At 41.4% G+C, this 20,950-nt stretch overlaps 1 long non-coding RNA gene across 1 annotated transcript; it reads right to left on the bottom strand.

The window, feature by feature from the left end:
• Nucleotides 1-432: 432 nt before the first annotated feature.
• LOC132029096 (uncharacterized) lies at nt 433-7,372 on the bottom strand. Its single transcript, XR_009407705.1, has 3 exons — nt 7,282-7,372; nt 1,211-1,341; nt 433-522 (listed from the first exon to the last, which is right to left on the bottom strand). It is a non-coding gene; the product is annotated as an uncharacterized LOC132029096 (long non-coding RNA).
• Between the last annotated feature and the right edge of the window lie 13,578 nt (nt 7,373-20,950).

The following is a 20,950-nucleotide window of genomic DNA, read 5'->3' on the forward strand; positions in this document are numbered from 1 at the left end:
AAATATAAACTTTTAAAAAGATGTATGGAAAGTAAATTTTAGGAGAACCTGGGTGACTTAGTCGGTTAAGGTTCTGCCTTCAGGTCAGGTCATGTTCTCAGGGTCCTGGGATAGAGTCCCACATTGGGCTCCTTGTTCAGTGGGGAGTCTGTTTCTCCCTCTGACTGCCGCTCCCCTTGCTTGTGCTCTCACTCTCTGTCGCTCTCTTGCTCTCTGTCTCGGACAAATAAGTAAATAAAATCATGAAAAAAAAAAAAGGAATGTAAATTTTAGGAGTGCTTTTAAGCTTATCCTCTGTGTCTTATATTAAAGAATGCTGAATAAGTTGAATAAGTTATCAGGTAGAGCTTACTATGAAGAATCATGAAGAAAATTGATATAACACGAACAAATCAGAGGAATAGATAATAGGTAGACAAGAACTACCTGTGGACTCTGGTCTCATCTTGAAGAGAAATGTAGATCAGAAAAAAGCAAAGCTGGGACCCAGAATGGCATAGGCACACAGGCACAGGACGCATGCTAGGGAAAAAAACAAAACAAAACAAAACAAAAAACAATAAAAGGATGGATAGGTAGGAAGGAGATGTAGTGGACACAGTAAGTGTACACTTGTGAGGAAGAGAGATGAGGGCTTGGGTCAGTGAGGGAAGGATCAGATTGCTGAATGGAGGCAGTGCAAAGCTGTCAGCTTAAACCTTCCCACCAGCACACTGTCCATATTCCTAAACCGCAACTCCATCATCGGTTGGCTCAGGGTTTGGTTGTCTCTTACATTCAAGATGGCCACCTTGAGAATGGTCTGCCACTCTTGGATCCTATCATACCAAAGGGAAGACCATGCAAGTGTAGGGAAGATCTACCTTGCAAAACAAAGTCTCTGGTCAGTTCAGAATTGGTTCATTTCTCAGTCCTCACCCACGATATCACACCATTTAACTTTCTACCTGTCCTTATTTCAAAGATGTCCGTGTGTAAAATCATGATTTCCTGAGGAATGGTTCCTTGCCAAGATCTGTCTTATGTTTTGTAGAACACGAAAGTACACGCTGAATGGGAAAATCCATAAGCTTTGTTCGAAGACATATGCTGCCTTGAAATGCAACAGAGGCTAATAATCTAGACAAGTACTTTTCTAAAATTTTGAATGCTAGTTTCAGAAAGAAATGTGGCTGGTTTCAAACATTACTGGGGGGGACAGTAGATTTACCTGGTTCTTTTCACGGGAGGTGGGTGTCCTGGTGTGGTGTGGATGGTATGTGAGTCAGTCATTGTCCAACTGGGACTCCAGGTTTCCTCACATCATCTCTCTCTCACTTGTGTTTCCTGTTACAGCAGTAACTGGAGGTGATCACAAAACAGTAGGATATTTATTTCCTGGTTTTAGCTGACTAATGAGAATCTGAGAGATACTTATAACTTTTGTATGTTGGCTTAGACAGTGGGATTTTTCTTTCCACTTGGGCAGTTCCTCTTCTTCTAAAATCAATCCCAACCATATCCTCAACTGGTCTTATATTTAACTGACTCACATAAAATAAGCCAGAGCCTTTATTCAGAAACTTAGGGTACATAATAACTGGATCATTATCTATTTTTAAGAAAAAGAGCAAGTATTAAATGATATGATTTTTTTATATAGTAAAGATAAACTCTCTTCAAATTCCTGTCAAGAGCCATTTATTAATTAGGGTAGAATGAGAAGGGAAGGTAGAAAAAAAATCACCAAAAATAAGTGTTATATACGAAAATCAGTTGATGAATATAATATCATCTCAAGAGAAGAAAAAAAACAATCATAATAAATGGCAAATCAGAAACGGATAGTACTAAATTTCCCTCCCTTTCACCACCTTACAGGATATCCCGTCTAGCTGCAGAAACAAAACATGGAAATGAATCAGTCGATAAAGGATTTTGTCCCATTAAAGATGTCAGTGATTTTGTCCCATGTAGGGGAAGTGGAACATTAAGATGGATGTTCTCAATCTGTGCATGCCACAGCATCCCCCCCACTGCCCGGAGGGGGAAACAAACTTTTCTGTGTGTGATAAAGAACATCAAGTTAAAAGCAAAAACATTTCATCTAAGTATGATAATAAATCACACCACAGACTGACCTAAATATTTAATTTTTTTCCAACATTGATAGTCAATATCTTTTGACGGCTGCCATAACTGATGCCTTTTCTTTTTCTTACTAAACTTCAGAAAAAATGACACCTGGTCTCTTCTAACTTCTTTGAGGGGCCGGGGATGGAAAGGAAAGCAGTAATGAGGACCAAAGAGAGAAGAGAGGCTATTTTATTCAGGAGAAATTCAGAGGTCGTCCGAAAATTGTCGTGGTCATGGGGCACCTGGGTGGCTCAGTGGGTTAAGCCTCTGCCTTCGGCTCAGGTCATGATCTCAGGGTCCTGGGATCAAGTCCCGCATCGGACTCTGCTCAGCGGGGAGCCTGGTTCCCCCTCTTTCTCTGCTTGCCTGTCTGCCTACTTGTGATCTCTCCCTCTATCAAATAAATAAATAAAATCTTCAAAAAAAATGAAAAAGAAGTTGTCGTGGTCGTTATCATTTCTGAAAGATGCAAGTTACATGTAAATAACTGATATTTTTCACAAGTTAAAACTGAAAAGGTTAGTTTGATAGTCGTGATCGTTTCACCAAGTATTCATGTATCAAGTTTAATACCTGAAATATCTGCAATTTTTGTCAGTTTTGTCTCGAAAAAACTGAAAATTAAATTAAATTAAACATCAGGTGGGGTTGTCTGGGTGGCTCAATGGGTTAAGCCACTGCCTTCGGCTCAGGTCATGATCCTGGAGTCCCGGGATCGAGTCCCTCATCAGGCTCTCAGCTCTGCGGGGAGTCTGCTTCTCCCTCTGACCTTCTCCCTGGTCATGCTCACTCTCTCTCTCAAATAAATAAATAAAATCTTTAAAATTTAAAAAAAAAATCGGGCAAAGGAAGGAAAGAAGGAAGGAAGGAGGGAGGGTGGGAAGGAAGGAAAGAAAGAAGGAGTGAAAAGTCCCTACATTCCCAGGATTCATATGACCGAGAAATAGACTTGTTCTGAAAATCAGGTTTAAGACCTTTCTGTGACATTTAGAAGGACTTGGGGTTTTCACTTTCCCAACAAGATAAACTGCATATTATGCACCTTATTATCGTGTTGGGGTCAACATGGAGGATTCTCTGGGATGAAATGGTTAAAGGAGGTGAAGAACTATTGAGGTAATGCTAATTTCGGGGAGTTCCAGGTAATGCCCATCTGCATTGGCACGGCCCCTCCCCGCACCCCAGGAGCACGTGGTCAGCTGCGGGCAGGTAGGGGGTGGCACAGACATCTACCACTTTTGTGACACAAGGGCTCCATGTCAACAGTGAGGCATGCACATTCTCTCCTGAGCACTTGGGGATCCTGCAGGCATGGAGGTAGGATATAAACAGAACAAAATAAAGGGAAGAGTATGATCTTAACACTCACCCTTGTAAACCGTCTAGGTGTCCTGCTCAGGCTTCCAAAGTGGGCACTGAGACAGGCCACCCAAACTGCGGACATCCCTCATTGACCCCTTCAGAGCAACTGGGAGCCTAATGACTTTGTTTTTAGGTTTTGGAACTGAACTTTACAGGGACTGGTTCCAATCCTGGGTGGTGCTGAGAAAACTCAAAATCTCAACCAGAATTTGGCAGAGACCACCAGACGTGTTTCATGTGAGGGCCTTTTCCCATAATCTGACCAGCATGGTTTATGAATGTTCTGGGGAGCAAAAAGCAGGTCCCAAAGGCCGAGAAAGGGCCGTGCCCTGCTCCCAGCTAGGAGACCACACAGCCGTCCTCTCTCCCCTCTGAGCATTTAGATAGTTAGAAAACCACACCACCCTCTCAGTTCGGAAGCTCAGCGTGAAAGTCTAAAAAGCCAGCAAACACCAATTGCATCCTACAGCTGAGAAAGCCTCTCGGAAAAGCTAGAAAATAAATAAATAAAGGGGGAAATCCAAATGGGATTGCTCTTCAAACACACAAATGATCTTATGTTAACAGTTGGGATTAAACAGCTGTCTCGTGGTTATGTGATCATAACAGATGCTGTGTGCAAACGTTTCCTGCTAGCTTTGTTTTGGTTATTGCTGTTTGTGCAGTTCAATGGGCTGAATTCAGCTTAAGGGATACAGGTTTTTATTATCCTTCTGTGCTGCACGGGCAGCTTCATCATCTCTTTAAGAGGAAAGGAGGCGAGTGTGAGGCAGAGATGGAGAGGAAATGGAGGGTGGGCTCTCCGATGTCACATCGGGAATGATGTCATATTGATGAAATTCCAACACACTGGTTTATGGCCACGTTGCCATGAAAGTGGTCCCCAGTTCTATTATGTGGTTGTGTTTCTCTCCCCCCTCCCCTCCCCGCCTTCATGGAGGCTGTCCTTGGGTCTAGTGTAGTTTATGCAGCTGGAATAGAATTTATAGAACATAGAGAAAGATTTTTTTGATGACTAACAGCTTACAACATCGTAATGATCCTGATTTTGTCTCTTTTCTTCCCATGCCCTCCAGAGATAAAATATCCAAACTGATTTTGATTTTTCCTAGAAATTTTATTTCATCCGACGAGTGGGGATCGCCTTATCCGTGTCGGCCAAGTTGACATGGTAAGCCACAACTCTTTTTTTTTTTTTTTCAAGTTCAAATCTGGAAGCCATTTTGTCCTGAATTACATTACTTGTTTAAACCAAAATATCCTCTTGGCTCCAATTCCTCAGAGAACGGTCGTGATTCATAACCCGCTTTGCCAACCAGCAGATTTCACTTTTATTACTTATATTTTCCAATTTTTTTGATATGATGTAAATGGCAGAAATAATGTTTCTGAGTTCAAAAAGCACCTGGTTGCCATGAGGAGGAGGCAGGGGGAATAATGTGGTCCATACTTAGCAGGTCAGGCATGGGCTCTGCCTGCTGCTCCCCACCACTCCCCAGGACCTCAGTCCTCAGGTCAGGTGGAAAAGTCCGCTCATCATGCACACAGCCCCCCATCCACTGGCAGGTAACTCATCTGTGCTTTTTGAAATTTTGGCTGGGGAAAAGAGGGAGTGGCTTCCACTGCTTAACACTTTATCTTAGGAATCATACCTTTGAATCAGAGGTCCTACCTTGGCTAAGTCTCTCCCAAAAACATCTTTATTGCAGAGGAGGTTTGAATAATATATACACATATGTAAGTAACCATACTTAAACCTCCTCTTATTCTCACTCAAAAAATGGGGTTTAATGATCACTCTTTGGGGTTCATCAGCTCAAAGAATGAAATTAGACCTCTGATGAGTTGTCAGAGCAGGTCACCTGGGTGGTTCAGTCGGTTAAACGTCTGCCTTTGGCTCAGATCATGATCCCAGGGTCCTGGCATTGAGTCCTGCATCAGGCTCCTTGCTCAGCAGGGAGTCTGCTTTTCCCTCTACCCCTTCTCATGCTCTCTCTCTCTCTCAAAAATAAATAAATGGTCTTAAAAAAAAAAAAAGTTGCCAAAGCAGTGACATTCCTATAATGTTTTCAATACATTTTAAAGCAACTTCATTTACATTCAACGCTTGATCTGACAAAGAGCTCCTGGAGGTATTTTCCTGACTTTACAGAAAAGCAAGTCAAGGCCCATTTTATAAGATAAGTACTGCATGGAAGTTGCCCAAGTTTACAGAAGCAGTAAATGGTAGAGCCCACAGTGGTTCCCACAACAGCGATCTTTGGCCACATGATGGGGAAATGGAGAGGATCTGTCCAGGGACCACGGTTGCTGTCATTGTCCTTTCTCACTGGGTGAGTTAGTGGGAGGGGCCTGCACTATCTCAGGGTTACCTCTGTCGCTTCTAAATCATGCAGGCAAACTTCAGGACTCTTATTCCAGATGGTCTGGATGCTCTGGGAATTTGAACCTAGAACTGAGTATCAGCTTCCTTTGTGGGATCAAGCCCATGCCGAACTCAAAACAAAGGTCCTTCCAAAGATGATACCCAAATAGCCAATAAGTACATAAAAAGATGTTCACCATATCTCATCCTCAGAGAAATACAACCCAAAATTATGTATGATATTACTTCCATCCATTGAGATGGCTACTAAAGAAAAAAAAAAAGGTGTCAATGAGGATTTAGAGAACTCAAGACCTTAGACACTGTTAGTAGGAAGGTAAAATGGCTTAGCCACTGTGCAATGCAATATGGCAGTTCTTCAAAGATGAAAAGTGGAATTGCCATATGATCCAACTATTCTGCTTCTGGATAGGTACTAAAAATAAAGAAAACAAGAACAAGGTCTTGAGAACATGTTTGTAAACCCATGTTCACGGTAGCCTTGATGACAATAGCTAAAAAGTGAACACCCAAGTGTCCACCGGTGGATGAATGGATACAGAAAATGTGGTGTATGCATACAATGAAATATTATTCTGCCATAAAAGGAAGGAAGTTTTGCCATATGCTATAACATGGAAGAACTTTGAGGTCATCATTCTGAGTGAAATAAGCCAGTCATAAGAAGACAAATAACATGATTTACTCCTGTAAAGTACTGAGAATAGTAAAATTGACAGAGACTGGAAGTAGGATGGTGGCAGTCAGGGGCTAGTGAGGAGAAAATGGGGAGCCTTTATTTAATGGGCACAAAGTTTCAGTTTGGAATGATGAAAAAGTTCTGGAAACTGATGGTGGTGATGCTTGTATAACCATAAGATTATATTTCATACCACTGAACAGAATTGTACACTTAAAAATATTATTCTATATGTATTTTCCCACAATATAAAGAAATCAGAGTAAAAAACCAAACCAAACCAACAACAACAACAACAACAACAAAATACAAAAGGTCCACTCCTGTCACCTGGAACCTGAAAACTTAAGTCTTTGTGAACTGCTCCCATTGGCATTTTGTTCCTGCCCCTTCTCCTTATACGTTCTGAACATAACAGATCCTCAGCTTTTCAGCATCTTCCTGTATCCAGATACTGTAGGGTGTACAGATTCAATATCTACAGGAGAAGTGTGAATCAAGCACCAGAGAGGTTTGATTTATACCCTTTCCCTGATGATTAGAAGTATCTCTAGGATCTTCTTTCTTTTCAGGCTTGATACCAATTAAAATGCAAATCTTTCCAAGAGAGAATGTTTTAAGCATTTTCATCTCTGAATGAATTTCAGATCCTTTTATCTTCTGCCTTTTTTTTCCCTAAAATAAACCTCCTTTTTATTACAAAGGTGAAAGAGTGAAAGAGTTAATAACGAATACATACCAACAGCTCTTACCACCTGTCAAGATGCAGACAAACAGTCCGCCAGAAGAATGAGCATGAGCTGTGAGAAGGTGGGGGAGGAGCCAATCCACAGGGCCCTGAGAAAGACAAAGATGGTCAGAATTGCTTGGCGGCAAGAAAATGAAAGTAACAAGATAGTCATTGTTACTTAGTATCATTAGTATCATAGTATCATTAGATATTCATCAAGCTGACAAAATGTATCATCTATTGATGGGAGGAATGTGTGTCAAAGAATACAATTCATACATAGTTTGTAAAAACATCAAGACTTTTTGCATTCTAGGAAAGCAGTCTGATTGCCTATCTTAAGTTAAGAGTGCCTTTATCTTCCCATTCTGGATTTCTACTCTCAGGAATCCAGCCCCCAAAATAAAAGCTATCCTTTTTCAGGCAGTATGTGGGAAATATAGAAGGATGTTGGCTCTAGTACTCTTCATAGCTAGAAGAAAGAAAAGAAAGGAGGAAGGAAAGAAGGAAGAAAGAAGGAGGGAAGGAGGGGAGGGAGGAAGAAAGGAAGGAAAAGAAAGAAGATAAAAGAAGGGGAAAAAAAGAAAAGAAACAAAAAAGAGTCAAGCTCAATCCCCCCATTGCATAGGCTATGATGTAGTCCCTAAAAAGAAAAAGAAATAGAACCGTATCAGGTGACTCAGATAGAATTCCATGAAAAATTCCGAGGAGGAAAATCCTTATATAGGAAGTACAGCTCATTTTGGAAAAACAAGTAATCACACACAGGCACGTGTACGTGCACACACATACAACCCTTTATATCTACTGATTGAGGATCATAGGATTATATTTGTATAAGAATGTATGTGCTTGAAGACATATGGAAAGATTATTACTGGGTAATTCATATTATTTCCCTGTGGAGAAGTAGGCTGATGTGAGCAGAGAGGGAAGAGGGGAAGGAAATTCATAAGCTGAAAAGAAAAAGAAAAACAAAATATAATGCCATCAAAAATGAAATGGATTTTCTGCATTGTATGTTTCCTTTATGTGGGTATACACACAAAGAAATTTATATTAAAAAAGCACAAATGATAGTAGTTTTTAATAATTAAATACCCGGAAAGATGAAACATCGCAAAAGATACTACCTGCTACTCTTGGGATTATTATGATACTTTGCTCAGTTGAAAAGAAAAATCCGTGACACAGGTCATTCGATAATGAGTTTTGGTGATGCCAAAAATTCATTTGGCAATGGCCTTGAGAATGAACTGATAATCATTTGTGCTGCTCTGTGTATCTCTGGCTCAAGGAAGCAAAGGTAACTTGGAGGGGGTAGCTCATGATTCAGCGCCACATTCTCCAAATGTAAGAGTGGGGTCATCTGTAATGAGGGCTGAAGGTCACTAGTTACCGTCTGAAGTCACAATCAAATACAAGCAACCGAGTTATACCACACAACATCATTCCTCAGTTCCAGGAAGGAGTCTTCAACAGGACTAGCTGAAGGCAGGCAACACAGGATCATACTTGCCTCTAGGGGCAGGATACACTTCTCGAACACATAATCATCCTCTAAACTGGCTTCCTAATTTGTATTTCTAAAATCAGAATACAATTTGCAAAAGTGAAGATGGGGCTGTATGGTGTGATGGAATTCTCATTCCTGATTTTATCATTTTGATTCATCACTCTGTGGGCCACTAAGTGTGAATTTGTTTTAAAAAATCATGGTACATGGATGATCAATTTTCATCTTATTTGAAAATGTTCTTATGAATCCTTCCCATAGCAGAGAAATAGTGGCTAGTGACAGTACAGTGAGTCACAGTCTAAAGTTCATATATCTTTAGCGCTTTCAGCAGAAAAGTCTGAGGTCAGCCTGTTTTAGTTGTTTATTCTGCTATGAAACTATTTGCGGTGCCTATTTTAGTTTTTATAATGCAGTGAAGTTTTCTTTAATTCTGTCTTTGAATACTGTTTCTGTTCCAGTTGTTTTGTCTTCTTCCACCCAAAGCTCTTACGAATTTCTGTTTTACTATCAATATCTTCTACATTTTTATTTTCCCTTGAGTATTTACTTCAGTGTCAAGATCAAGTGTCTTGATATCAGCAGTGGAGTTTTTGTGGGTTTTTTTTTTTCCCTCAGTATGATTTCTGCCCATTGTTACTATCCATTCTTGCTCTAGCAAAAACAGTTATATTCTTAGTTTATTTTGTGTCACTAGTATGATACATCGCAGTTATGATACTCTGCAGGACTCAGAATTGAAAATTTCTTTGTAACTTAGCTTAATTTCTCTCACATAGTCTCCGTCTCCACAGATGCCAAAATGCATGTTATTGTTTCCAGGAACCTTCCTTAAGTTATGTACTAGTTTTCTATTGCTGCTGTAACAAATTTAGTGGCTTAAAACAACACATTTATCGTCTTATAGTTTTGGAAGCCAGAAGTCTGAAACCGACGGACTGAGCTATGTTGCTTCTAGAAGCTCTAGGGGGGATATCTGTTTTCTCGCTTTCTACAGCTTCTAGAAACCACCTCCTTTCATTAACTCATAACCCCCCCACATCACCAAAACCTCATCCCTATCTCTGAGCTTGACCTCCCTGCCTCCCTCTTAAAAGGACACTTGTGATTACATCAGATATCCAGGATCATCTCCTTGTCTCAAACACTTTAAACATTAAAAACAAAGACAAAAACAACAAAACAAAATAAAAACCTTAATCACAATTGCAAGGTTACATTTAGCCTTGTAATAAAAGTTCATAGATTTTAGGACATGGACATCTTTGGGGGGGGCGGCTATTATTCAGTCTGCTACAGGAAAATTCATATGTAATCATCCCAGTCATGGCAAGTGTAGAGATGCCCACTCGGTCTTTGTTATCCCCCTTCCAGTGTGCTGGAAGTCCATGAGGATGGCTGCCATATCTTTTCATAATAAACAGGTAAACAGTAAGTCAGCTGCTTTCCTGAGTTTTGTGAACCACTCTAGCCAATGAGTTGAACCCAAGAAGAGGTTCATGGGGGCCTCTGATTCATAGCTGGTTGGTGGGAAGCCGAGGTGACAATCTGGATTCTCAAATGGCATCTGGAGTGGGGGATGAGGTCGGTCTCATGGGACGGAGGCCTTGGCCTATGGGATCTGACACAATCTCCAGGTATATAGGGTTGGAACTGAGGCACGTTGGAGGACACATAACAGGTGCCACAGAGAATCACTTGGGGTGGGGAAAAGTCCTCCATAGCTGGTATCAAAAGGATTTTAGTGTGGTACCAGGATGAGACTAAAGGAGACACACTCCGGAGAAGAGGGGATTTTCCATCGGTCCTCTTGCATTTTACCAATCAAATCAAATTTTTTCTCAGATTTTTTTTTTTCCTGGTTCTGGCAATAGACTACATGCTATTTATTTATTGCTTCAGCAGTAAAATTGTCTTGGTCCTTCAAGTTATTGTTGGGGCCACGTCCTCTCCGTACCAGTGTTTAGCTAAAGTGCCCTCCACCCAGAGCGCGTTAAGTGGGGCCCTCTGAATACCACTCACAGTCCACTTGGGTGCTCACTGAAAATCTCTTCTAAGAGGTTCAGCTGTTGCCTGTTCCATGCCACCTGCTCTAATTCCCAGTGTTTAATACCAGTGACCCTGCTAGGCAAAAATTAGATCTGATCCTAATCCCACTGCTTGTGTGTGGCTTATCAAACACAGAGGAAAAACTCTAGAATCTGCCATTTCCCAAAGGACTCCTCTTGTATGTACCACATTTCCCACAACAAAAGTCACTCTGGCCATTCCTCGCCTTATGCTCATCATTACACACACTCAAAACCCATGTCTCCTTGTCTTTTTCTGGAAGGTAGAGAATGCTTATCAATGTTAAAAAGCTAAATATTCATCAGCGGGAGATAGAAGGGGGGAATTGAATTCTGAGAGCCTCAAAGAATCTGTAGCTACATATCCTATGACTAGAGAACCTAAATGACGGTTCTCAAGGGAGGCGGTGGGTCTGGGGGGGGTAGTTGGAGGGGGGAAGAAAGTGCAAAGAAAGATCTTCCAACTAACATTCATCTCAATGGCATTGTATGGGTGATGGATTGATTTCCCTTTTCTGACCAACCTTCCAATTAGTGACAATTGTTCTCAATTTTGCTAAAAGTTGTCTGTCAATGGTACTGTTCATTTTTATCTTGTTCCATGACTTCATAGCACATTTTATTTTATTTATTTTTATTTTTTTAAAATATTTTATTTATTTATTTGACAGACAGAGATCACAAGTAGGCAGAGAGACAGGCAGAGAGAGAGGAGGAAACAGGCTTCCTGCTGAGCAGAGAGCCGGATGTGGGGCTCAATCCCAGGACCCTGGGATCATGACCTGAGCTGAAGGCAGAGGCTTAACCCACTGAGCCACCCATAGGACATTTTAAATCCAAATTCTTACATTTCCTTTTTTTTCTCAGAGTAAACCAGAAAGGACTGGAGGGGCAGGGGAGTTGGAAAATGCGGAGGAAGGTCTATCCAAGGGTAGCTGGCGGACAGTGGGCATACTTTGAGGGATGTGTTATGCGTTCTGAGTCTTATTCTGCGAACTACTGTGAAGACATATATCAAAAAATAAAAAAAATAAAATAAAAGGCACTTTGGTTTCTGCACACTCCAAATTTATTTGTCAAGTCTGGTCCCATCATTTATTTAGTCACAGCATTAGGGTTGGCTCATAGCTTTCTTGCCATCAGCTCTCTTCGTTTCCAGGACAGACAGAATTCTTTACTCCACAACTAACTCCCCTTGTCCCAGTAATTCTAGTTTCTCCTTCAGCTGGATTCTTCCCTCCACCTCTTCTGAGGCCTGCTGTGACAGATGCGGAGTGGTCCCTCCCATTTTCCCAGGAATTTCTAGCTGGCTCATCCCTGGACACTTCATATCCTTCTAGTTGCCTCTGAACTCTGCCACCCACGGAAACTCATCCTGCTGGGACCTTTATCTAGAGGAAAAGCTTCTGTGTTGTTCTTCATTCCTGTCCCTGCCCTGTATAAACAGGCAGGTTCCCAGCCAACACCTTCTTACAAGATCCACTCATCAAAAGCTTTTCCAATTACCCTTTCAAAACCCAGTCCATTTGCATTGTTTGAGGTTGCTTTGTTTTGTTTTCCTCCAACAAACAGAGAATGTTTGGAGGAGGGTTACTTATTTGCCACATTCTTCTTAGAGTTTGGCTGAAATTACTGAGTCAAACGGAGTTTGTCCACAAGGGAGGGAAATTGCCCAGCCCTCCCTCTCTGAGCCTTTGGGCTGTTGATACCCTAGACCTTTTCCGGCCTTTGCTAGATTGGCCTCATGTGCCTAATTTTGGCTTCTGGAGGGCCCCAGGTATTCCATGTGCTTTCCTCAGCCTCTTTTCTCCTTGGATCTTTTTTTCCCCTGAGGAGGAGGCTACAATCACTACAGTTTTCTCCGTGGACTTGTAGCTTCCGATAGTAAGTTCACAGATTCTCTAATTTTATTTAATGGTTTCATAAAGAAGCAATGGGGATTGCAGTTTTTCCCCAAAGTTGACACCCAGGGCACTGCTTGCAGGAGGTTTAGAATATCCTTGTTTAAATGAAGCAGAACCAGAGCATCTTTACAACAGTGGTTAGTTTTCAGCTCTGTGTGGGGCGGGATAGAGCCATTTTGTTTGCTGGGAACTCTGCTTGTTTCTGGGAGTCAAGTCTCCCTAGTTGTGGCTCTGAGGGTAGACAGTTTGCTGGATCCTGTCTGCTACATGTACCTTCATACACCCTCCTAGTTAAAAACTCTTCTGGAATCTTCTATTCAGGTTCCCAGTCATTGGTCTGATTTCACTATATGGAAGACCTGTCCTGATAGCCCCTAAGATTCCTTTCCTGAACTCCAGCTAACTGTACGGTAGCATTACATACTTTTGCAAAGCTCCAAGACTCTCCAGAGTCAGAGATGGGCACACGGCAAACTAACCAAGGGCATGCGGGCTCCGTGCATCTCAGACTAATGTTTTCTGAATGAGTACAAAAAGGACAGATTGGGGAGATTATGTGACCGAGAGCTGATGTCATCCAAAAATTAGAGTATCACCCTTCTTCCATCTTCTACATCTGAATGGCTCTGTGATTTATTTATTTATTTTTTTCCCCTATAAGATTTTCCATACCTATTTCAAGAGAGAGGGAGAGCAGGAGAGGAGCAGAGGGAGAGGGATAAGCAGATCCATGCTGAGACTGGAGCCGGCCACAGGTTCAATCTCAGGACCCTGAGATCATGACCTGAGCTGAAACCAAGAGTCAGACGCTTAACCCACTGAGCCACCGTGGTGCCCCTGGTCTGTGATCCTTAAGTGAGTTTTGGATATCAACATGGAGTTACTTATCATTCATTCATTTAACGACTACATTGTGAGCTCCTACTGTGTGGCAGGAATTTGCTAGGTAGGAGGCAGAGGTTGATAACAAAGCAGGCAGTCACTGATGTCAGTCTTGTAGCCTTAGGTGGAGACAAATTTAACAAGTTTTTAAATGTTCCATTTAAAAATAGTGAGAAGGGGCACCTGGGTGGCTCAGGGAGTTAAAGCCTCTGCCTTCGGCTCTGGTCATGATCTCAGGATCCTGGGATGGAGCTCCCTCCTCTGCAGGGAGCCTGCTTTCTCCTCTCTCTCTGCCTGCCTCTCTGCCTATTTGTGATCCCTGTCTATTAAATAAATAAATAAATAAATAATCTTTAAAAAATAAATAAAAATAAAAATAGTAAGTACTTTAAAACATTATATGTAATAATCCAACGTGGTAACGATTCACATAACTAACACGTGGTGAAGAGGAAAACAAACTATAGCATAGCCACATAATGAAACATTATTTGGCAATAAAAAGGAATGGAAGATTGGTGTGTGTGATAACACAGAAAGATGGATGTTGAAACATCATGCTCAATGGAGGAAACCATATACAAAAGACCACATTTTAAATGTATCCATTTGTATGAAATGCCTACGAAAGACAAGTCTATAGAGACAGAAAGTGCATTAGTGGTTGGTTGAGCCTGGGGTGGGAATGAGGAGTGACTCTGAAAGGGCATGAAGGAAATGTTCTGAAATTGAATTGAGGCAATGGCTGTACAACTCTTTAGGTTTCCTTAAAGTAGAAAACATTGAATGTACACTTAAAACAGGTGAATTTCATGGTATATAATTCATACCTCAATAAAATCATTTTTAAAAATGTTAAGAATTAATTGAGCCAATGCATTCCAGAAATTATTCCTTAAAAAAGAAAAATTATTGCTTTAAAGGAATTTAGGAGGGGAGTGTGGTAAAAGATCAGTGTGCCTGTGTATGTGTCTCCTTAAATAAGCTGGCCGATGAAGATTTTGCTCAGGCAGTAATACTTAAGGAGAAATCAGAAGGGTAAGAAAGAGCCAAGCACAAGAGCTCTTGAGGGAAGAGAGTATAAATGAGAGGATTAGCTTTCTGGAATGGGAGAAAACTTCAGCTTTTCTGAGAAACTGAGGGGAGTCCCATGTGGGAGGGAAGAATGTCGTATAGGGCCATATGATCCATGGTAACTAGCTGAGATTCTCTTCTCAGTGTGGTATCAATTCACTTCAGAGTTTGAAACAGGATAATAGCAAAGGTGGGAAAAATGAGATCAAATGCTGTTCCATAGCTCAAGAGAGAGATGATGATATTGTGGATGACAGTGGCAGAAAGATGGACAGAAATAGATGCATATGGTGTTGATGCTTGAGATAGACTCCACCACAATTGCTTCGAAATTAGGGTTTTGAAGAATGAGGTAGAGAGAGGAATCAAAGCAGACTTCCATATTCCAGTTAGAGAATTTACTAAGATGATTTACTATGACGAGGAAGAGAAAAGTAGGAACATGTCTGGGAAGCAGGAGAATCAGGAGTTCCATTTTGAACTCAGTGAGCTAAAATGTCTCTGAAACCAAAGGAGGGGTGCTGGAGAAGGCCAATGGAATGCAGGTTTGCAAAAGAGACCAAGGGGTAGGGACCCGTGAGGCCAAAGAAAACACAGAAGAACGTGATATATGAGAATCTTATAAGAAAGCAACTTGAGGGGCGCCTGGGTGGCTAAGTGGGTTAAGCTGCTGCCTTCCGCTCAGGTCATGATCTCGGGGTCCTGGGATCGAGTCCCACATCGGGCTCTCTGCTCAGCAGGGAGCCTGCTTCCCTCTCTCTCTCTGCCTGCCTCTCTGTCTACCTGTGATCTCTCTCTGTCAAATAAATAAATAAAATCTTTAAAAAAAAAAAAAAAGAAAGAAAGAAAGCAACTTGAGAAAGAGAGTGTAGACATCATCAGGTACAATGAGGATTGGCCAAATGGAGACCCTGAGTCTGACTAAAGCAATTTCTTGTAGGAATGATGATAGGAGACACATGGGAATCTGTTGAGATATAGAGGCTGTGTGTGGGGGGTGAGGATATAGAGGGGGTATGTGTGTATGACTCAAAATTCTTGGACCTGGATGGAAGATGAGGGAGTGGCAGTATGTTTAGGGAAATGAGAAATTGAGGGCATGCGAGCCTATCCATTAGGATTAGTTTGGGCTCCAAATGATTGAAAACCCTACAACAACCTAAGAGACATCTATTTTTCTCCCCCATTATGTCAGGCATTAAGAAGTTCTGGACTGCTGTGGTGGCTTTCCAAACACCAGGACCCCAGATTCTCCTCTCTTACAGTTATGTCAACAAAAACAGGAGAGGGGGGTTGCCTGGGTGGCTCAGTCAGTGAAGCATCTGCCTTCAGCTCAGGTCATGATCCCAAGTCCTGGGATTGAGCCCTATATTAGGTTCCCTGCTCATTGGGGAGTCTACTTTTTCCTCTGCCTCTCTCCCTGCTCATGCACACAGGCTCTCTGTATATAAATAAATTTTATATATAAATTTTATATATCTATATCTATAGATATAGATATAGATATATAAAAGATGGAGTCATGATAAGCTTGGGTCCTCTCATTTTGAGGATGCTTCCAAGACGTTGAAGTACTACATCTACTAACTCAATCCCATGGCCACACCTCGGTGCAAGAGAACCTAAAGAAAGTTCTCTCTTGTAGGTGTTGATGGACTCAGCTAAATACATGGGTTCTTTAATCAAGGGGAGAATGGAATGATGGACACTGGAGATCAATTATCATCCTTCTCCAAAAACAGGGTTTGAGTTTTATTTGTATGTTTGCTTTTTTGTTCAGGTGTTTGTACAGTTGAGTTTGTGAGCTGATCCATTAAGAATGTTGGCTACAGGATCAAAGTCCACAAAACCCTTGAGAAGGATGAGGAGATAGGATTCACAACCTAATAAAAGGCTGGCTCTTTGAAAGCAGAAGGGACCCATCATCAATTGTAATTTTGAAGAAAAAAGGTAAGTCAGGGAAGTTGGAGATAAGACTTAATATTTAAAATCATGTCAAAGATGAGAGATTCCCAGCTGATGGCACTTATGGTCCTGGTGACATCTGTAGAAAGGTCAGCTAAAACAGGAAGTTTCCGGAGAGAGGGGAGGTGTGGGATTTTTTGTTGTTGTTGTCCAACAGATCCAACATTGTGGGGTGACAGGATGGAGTTACAAGGCAGTGGTCAGAGCACAAGTGAAGCTGAGGATTTTATTTTAAAGTAGAACCAAGGTTAGCCAGGGTCAGACCATATTAGCCAAGTGAAGCTACTGGCACAGATATGGGGAAGGCAGATGGTTGAGTTAATCCAACGTTGGGGTTTGGCGAAGCAAGTACTAGAGGCTAGAGAATGTGATGTTGTTAAAATACTTGTAAGGAAGTAATCATAATGATTATCACCATAATCATCATCAATCGGTTTCAATCACAGCTCTTTATTGATGTAATGCCTCATTTGCATAGGGCTCCTCTTGCTTATCAGAACTGTGACTTTGTAACTTCTCGTGGTGTTCCTTAAAAATTTTTTTAAATTTCCATGGTTCTTTGGCTGTTTTCCGGTATACCTGAAATTGTTCCTAATTTAAGTCCATTCCTCAGTTATTGCTTCTCCCTTTGAAGAAAAATGGTCCTGCCTCCGGTCCCTCTTGTCTGAACTCTCTCCAAGTTCTCTGTCCCTTTTTGAAATGTGGAATTGAAAGTTTGTCTCTCCAAAGGGCGATGATGGAAGCTTCATGCTTTAAGGCATCATGAAAAGAAAGGGAAAAATGCAGAGGCATGTCTACAATCTCGAATGTTCCCAACCTGTGGCAGGTTGGGTGTTCCTTAACAAGTTGGTTGAGGGTTCGCTTTTATTTCCTGCGGCACTGAATCTCTTGAAGGCATTTTCCCTGGAGACTAGAGTCAGGCCCCTATAGCTAGATGAAAACAAATGCCACTATTTTGTTGAGTTTTCCATTTATATTTCCATTCAGAGACAATTTTTAAAGTTAACTTGTAGAAGAACCTAATCGTTCCTTTTAGCAGTATTCTATGGGAAAATCTATCCAGATTTCAAAATGTTATTTAAAACCAAGCTGTGATATGGAGACAATAACTAAATTGTAATGAGGAGAGGACAATTCCTGGCCCTTAATTTTCTTTTCCAAGGCCCTTCATTGTCTTATTCCAAGGCTAGTCTACCATGGTATCTTGGACTTCCTTACTTTTTCATTCCCCTACACTTCCTATTCCTCAACCATTTCCTGGGACCTGTAAGGAATACCAAAACTTCTCCTGTTTTGTTTGATTATTAAATGTATTATTGAATATAATTATATTTCATAATTACTTCTGCAAGAACAGCATCTCAAATTACCCCTCTCATTCTGCATTTGATTTCTAATATCTAGAATATGTGCTTAATTTACGGTCATCTCCAAAAGCTAGGAAGCAAGTTCTTGGTTTTAAACTCCCAGTTTGCTTCTCATCACATTTACTCAAAAGATGATAGAACGAGGTCCCTGTGACAGCTCCACGAGGCCCTGTAAACAGAGGTCCACCCACAAGGGCTAGGGGATGACTCATGCCACAGACTCCCCTTCCTTCCTAAGTTTTTTTTTTTTTTTTTTAATTAGGATCCATGCCCAGCATGGGACTTGAACTCACGACTCCAAGATTAAGAGTGGCATGCTCTATTGACTGAGCCAGCCAGGTACCTCCAGAGTGTTTTTTCCTTAAGCTCACAAAAAAGTAAATAAAATGTATATGTGTGTGTATATATATATATATGTGTGTGTGTGTGTGTGTATACATGTATATACATGTATAATAGGTATATATTTGTGCATGTGTATGTAACTGTGTGTATAAAGCACACACATAATTTGTATAGATGCATTTCTCTACGTATAAATACATAAGCATATATTATATACATACGTTTAAATATGTATGCTCCGTGATTTACCACTTGATTACACTCTAGAGGCATTATCTTAATTGCCCCCGAAGCAAATGAGAAGTTACAACAATAATAACCATGCTTTTAAAGGAAAGAGAATGCCTTTTGCCATTTACTTTAAAACTCTTCATTCCTTTCTCACCAAGCTGTGGTCTCAAGCTCACTAATATCTTTCCTACCGTACTTTTCAATGTACTATTTCTCGTGCGTTGATGAAGGGTTCCCGGTTGCCGGGCAGTGTCCCCACCCGATCAGGGTACTCGTGGTACCTGGCCTTTGGTTCCCAAACCGTGCTCCCCAGACGCAATGGAACGTGTGAGGAAAAGGATGTCTCCATTTGCCTTTGTCTTTAAGAAAGTGAGTAATCATCTCCCTCCTTGCCTCTTTCCTCCATGGAGAATTTACTGGCCCAAATTTTTAAAAAAGCTCCTACCACACTCCCATTCTCTGTAAGTGCAATTAGCGGCAGGTACAAAATTTGGAGTGAAGAGGTCTCTCGTGGCCTGTTGTGCCTGCAGTTATCCGACTGTGGCTGCAGGTTTTCAGTGCACAACTGATTGCACCCACAAAAAGAAGGGCTAAACTCTGAAAATGGGTCCCTTTAAGACAGTTGGGGGATTGCATGCCTCCGGTTGGTAAATTGCAATCTTTTACAGGGACACAGCCCTCGCTCCGGCTTGTGCTGCAAGTATGAAATCCAGGTTAGGCATCATGGGCGAAGGAGAGGTGTCCCACTAGCGTCCCCAAGGCAGGTGCTGAGCCCCTCCCCAACTCCAGCTCGCCCCCAGTTTCACCTTGAGCTACCAGTGGACAGTGCATTAGTATGCAGCATCCCTGACTCCAACCCCTGCTTAGTTCACCAGTCACTCTCCAAAAGGGTTTGAAGAGAGAAGCTCGGTCACACTGTCAATATAACACATTTAACCAACTCTAAATTTGCTTTAAAGAGACAGCTACAAAGATTGACTTTTGCAAAGTGACTCACTCCACCATGCAGCCAAAGACGTCCGTTTGCTCCCGACTGTTATTAACTGTGTCACTGAGTCCATAAGAAAGGGTTTTGAAGGAATTCCAGTGTGAATCCACTAATTCAATAATCCAATAACATAAATTCAAGTAATGGATATTAATAATATGTTCAAAACAGGCTCGCAACTTTTCTATCTCTTTCTCCGACAGACGGAGCATGCGTCGCCGAGAGGCTCCTGATGAAATAATAAAACCCAATTCTCATCTAGAAAAAAGAATCATTATAGGAGGATGGTAATTTACTTTATATGACCTTCAATTGATTATTCTGTGGCTGCTACACAAATACCACAGGAGCTATTGATCGTAAAACCTACCAAATAGATCTCTAATAGCTTTTACTGGGCAAAAATAATTATGCTTGCACTGTGGTCAAACACACATAAACCAATGTGGAGGTATTAATGTATGCTATTATTACCCATCTGTCTGCGAGGTATGGAGAAGACCCTTCATGAGAAGGGTTAGACACTATGTCTAATCCCATGAAATCTCAATATCCAAGCCAACAATTATAGCCAGCCGCCCTAGAAAAGAAAAAAAAAAAATTGATTACTGTAACTAAAAGCTAGGGCTGGAAAAACAGAGGCTGCAGCTTGCTTAATAAAAGTAAAATCATAACAAGAGAAATCCTAATTGAGGAGGAGTCCCAGGCCGGGCGCAGGCAGAAATTGAATTTCCTCGTGGTGTTGGCAACAGAGTAACTTTTCAGAGTCAAGAGCTTTCTATCCAGCCCAGATCAAGATCAATGATCAACACCCGTAAAAGGTCAGGATGTCTAATCAAAGAACAGATCATCTATCTCTCAAGGAAAAGTGTACAACATAATCCAGAAACGCGGCACTGCTGGCCACGGAGAGTGAGAAAAACCTGAGGAAGGAGAGATTCCAGTTCTACTTCGGTGAACAGGCAGAACGCTCCGCTCATACAAAACCCGTGGCCAGACTTGGGTAGGCGACGTGAGAGGCTCTGGTGGGCCCGGAGCCGCGCAGGAACCGAAGGTGCGGCGGAGGAAGGAACTACCCCAAGTTCGGAGAAAAATATTTTAGACTTCAAAATTCCCCCTATCGCTTGCTCTCTACCTGCCCCCTCCCAGTCAGTATTTCAAATATAATGAAAACATAAATGCATTAACAACAACAACAACAAAAAGCTCTTGCTCCCAAGGTGTTAAAATGAGGAGTGATCGATTTCTAAAACCTGGACTAAACAGAGCAGCATGCTAATAAGAGTGAGTGATAGATGGCAAAAAAAAAAAAAAAAAAAAAAAAAAAAAAAAAAAAA

Source organism: Mustela nigripes, chromosome 13, assembly GCF_022355385.1.
Source record: "Mustela nigripes isolate SB6536 chromosome 13, MUSNIG.SB6536, whole genome shotgun sequence".
NCBI classification, from domain to species: Eukaryota; Metazoa; Chordata; class Mammalia; order Carnivora; family Mustelidae; genus Mustela; species Mustela nigripes.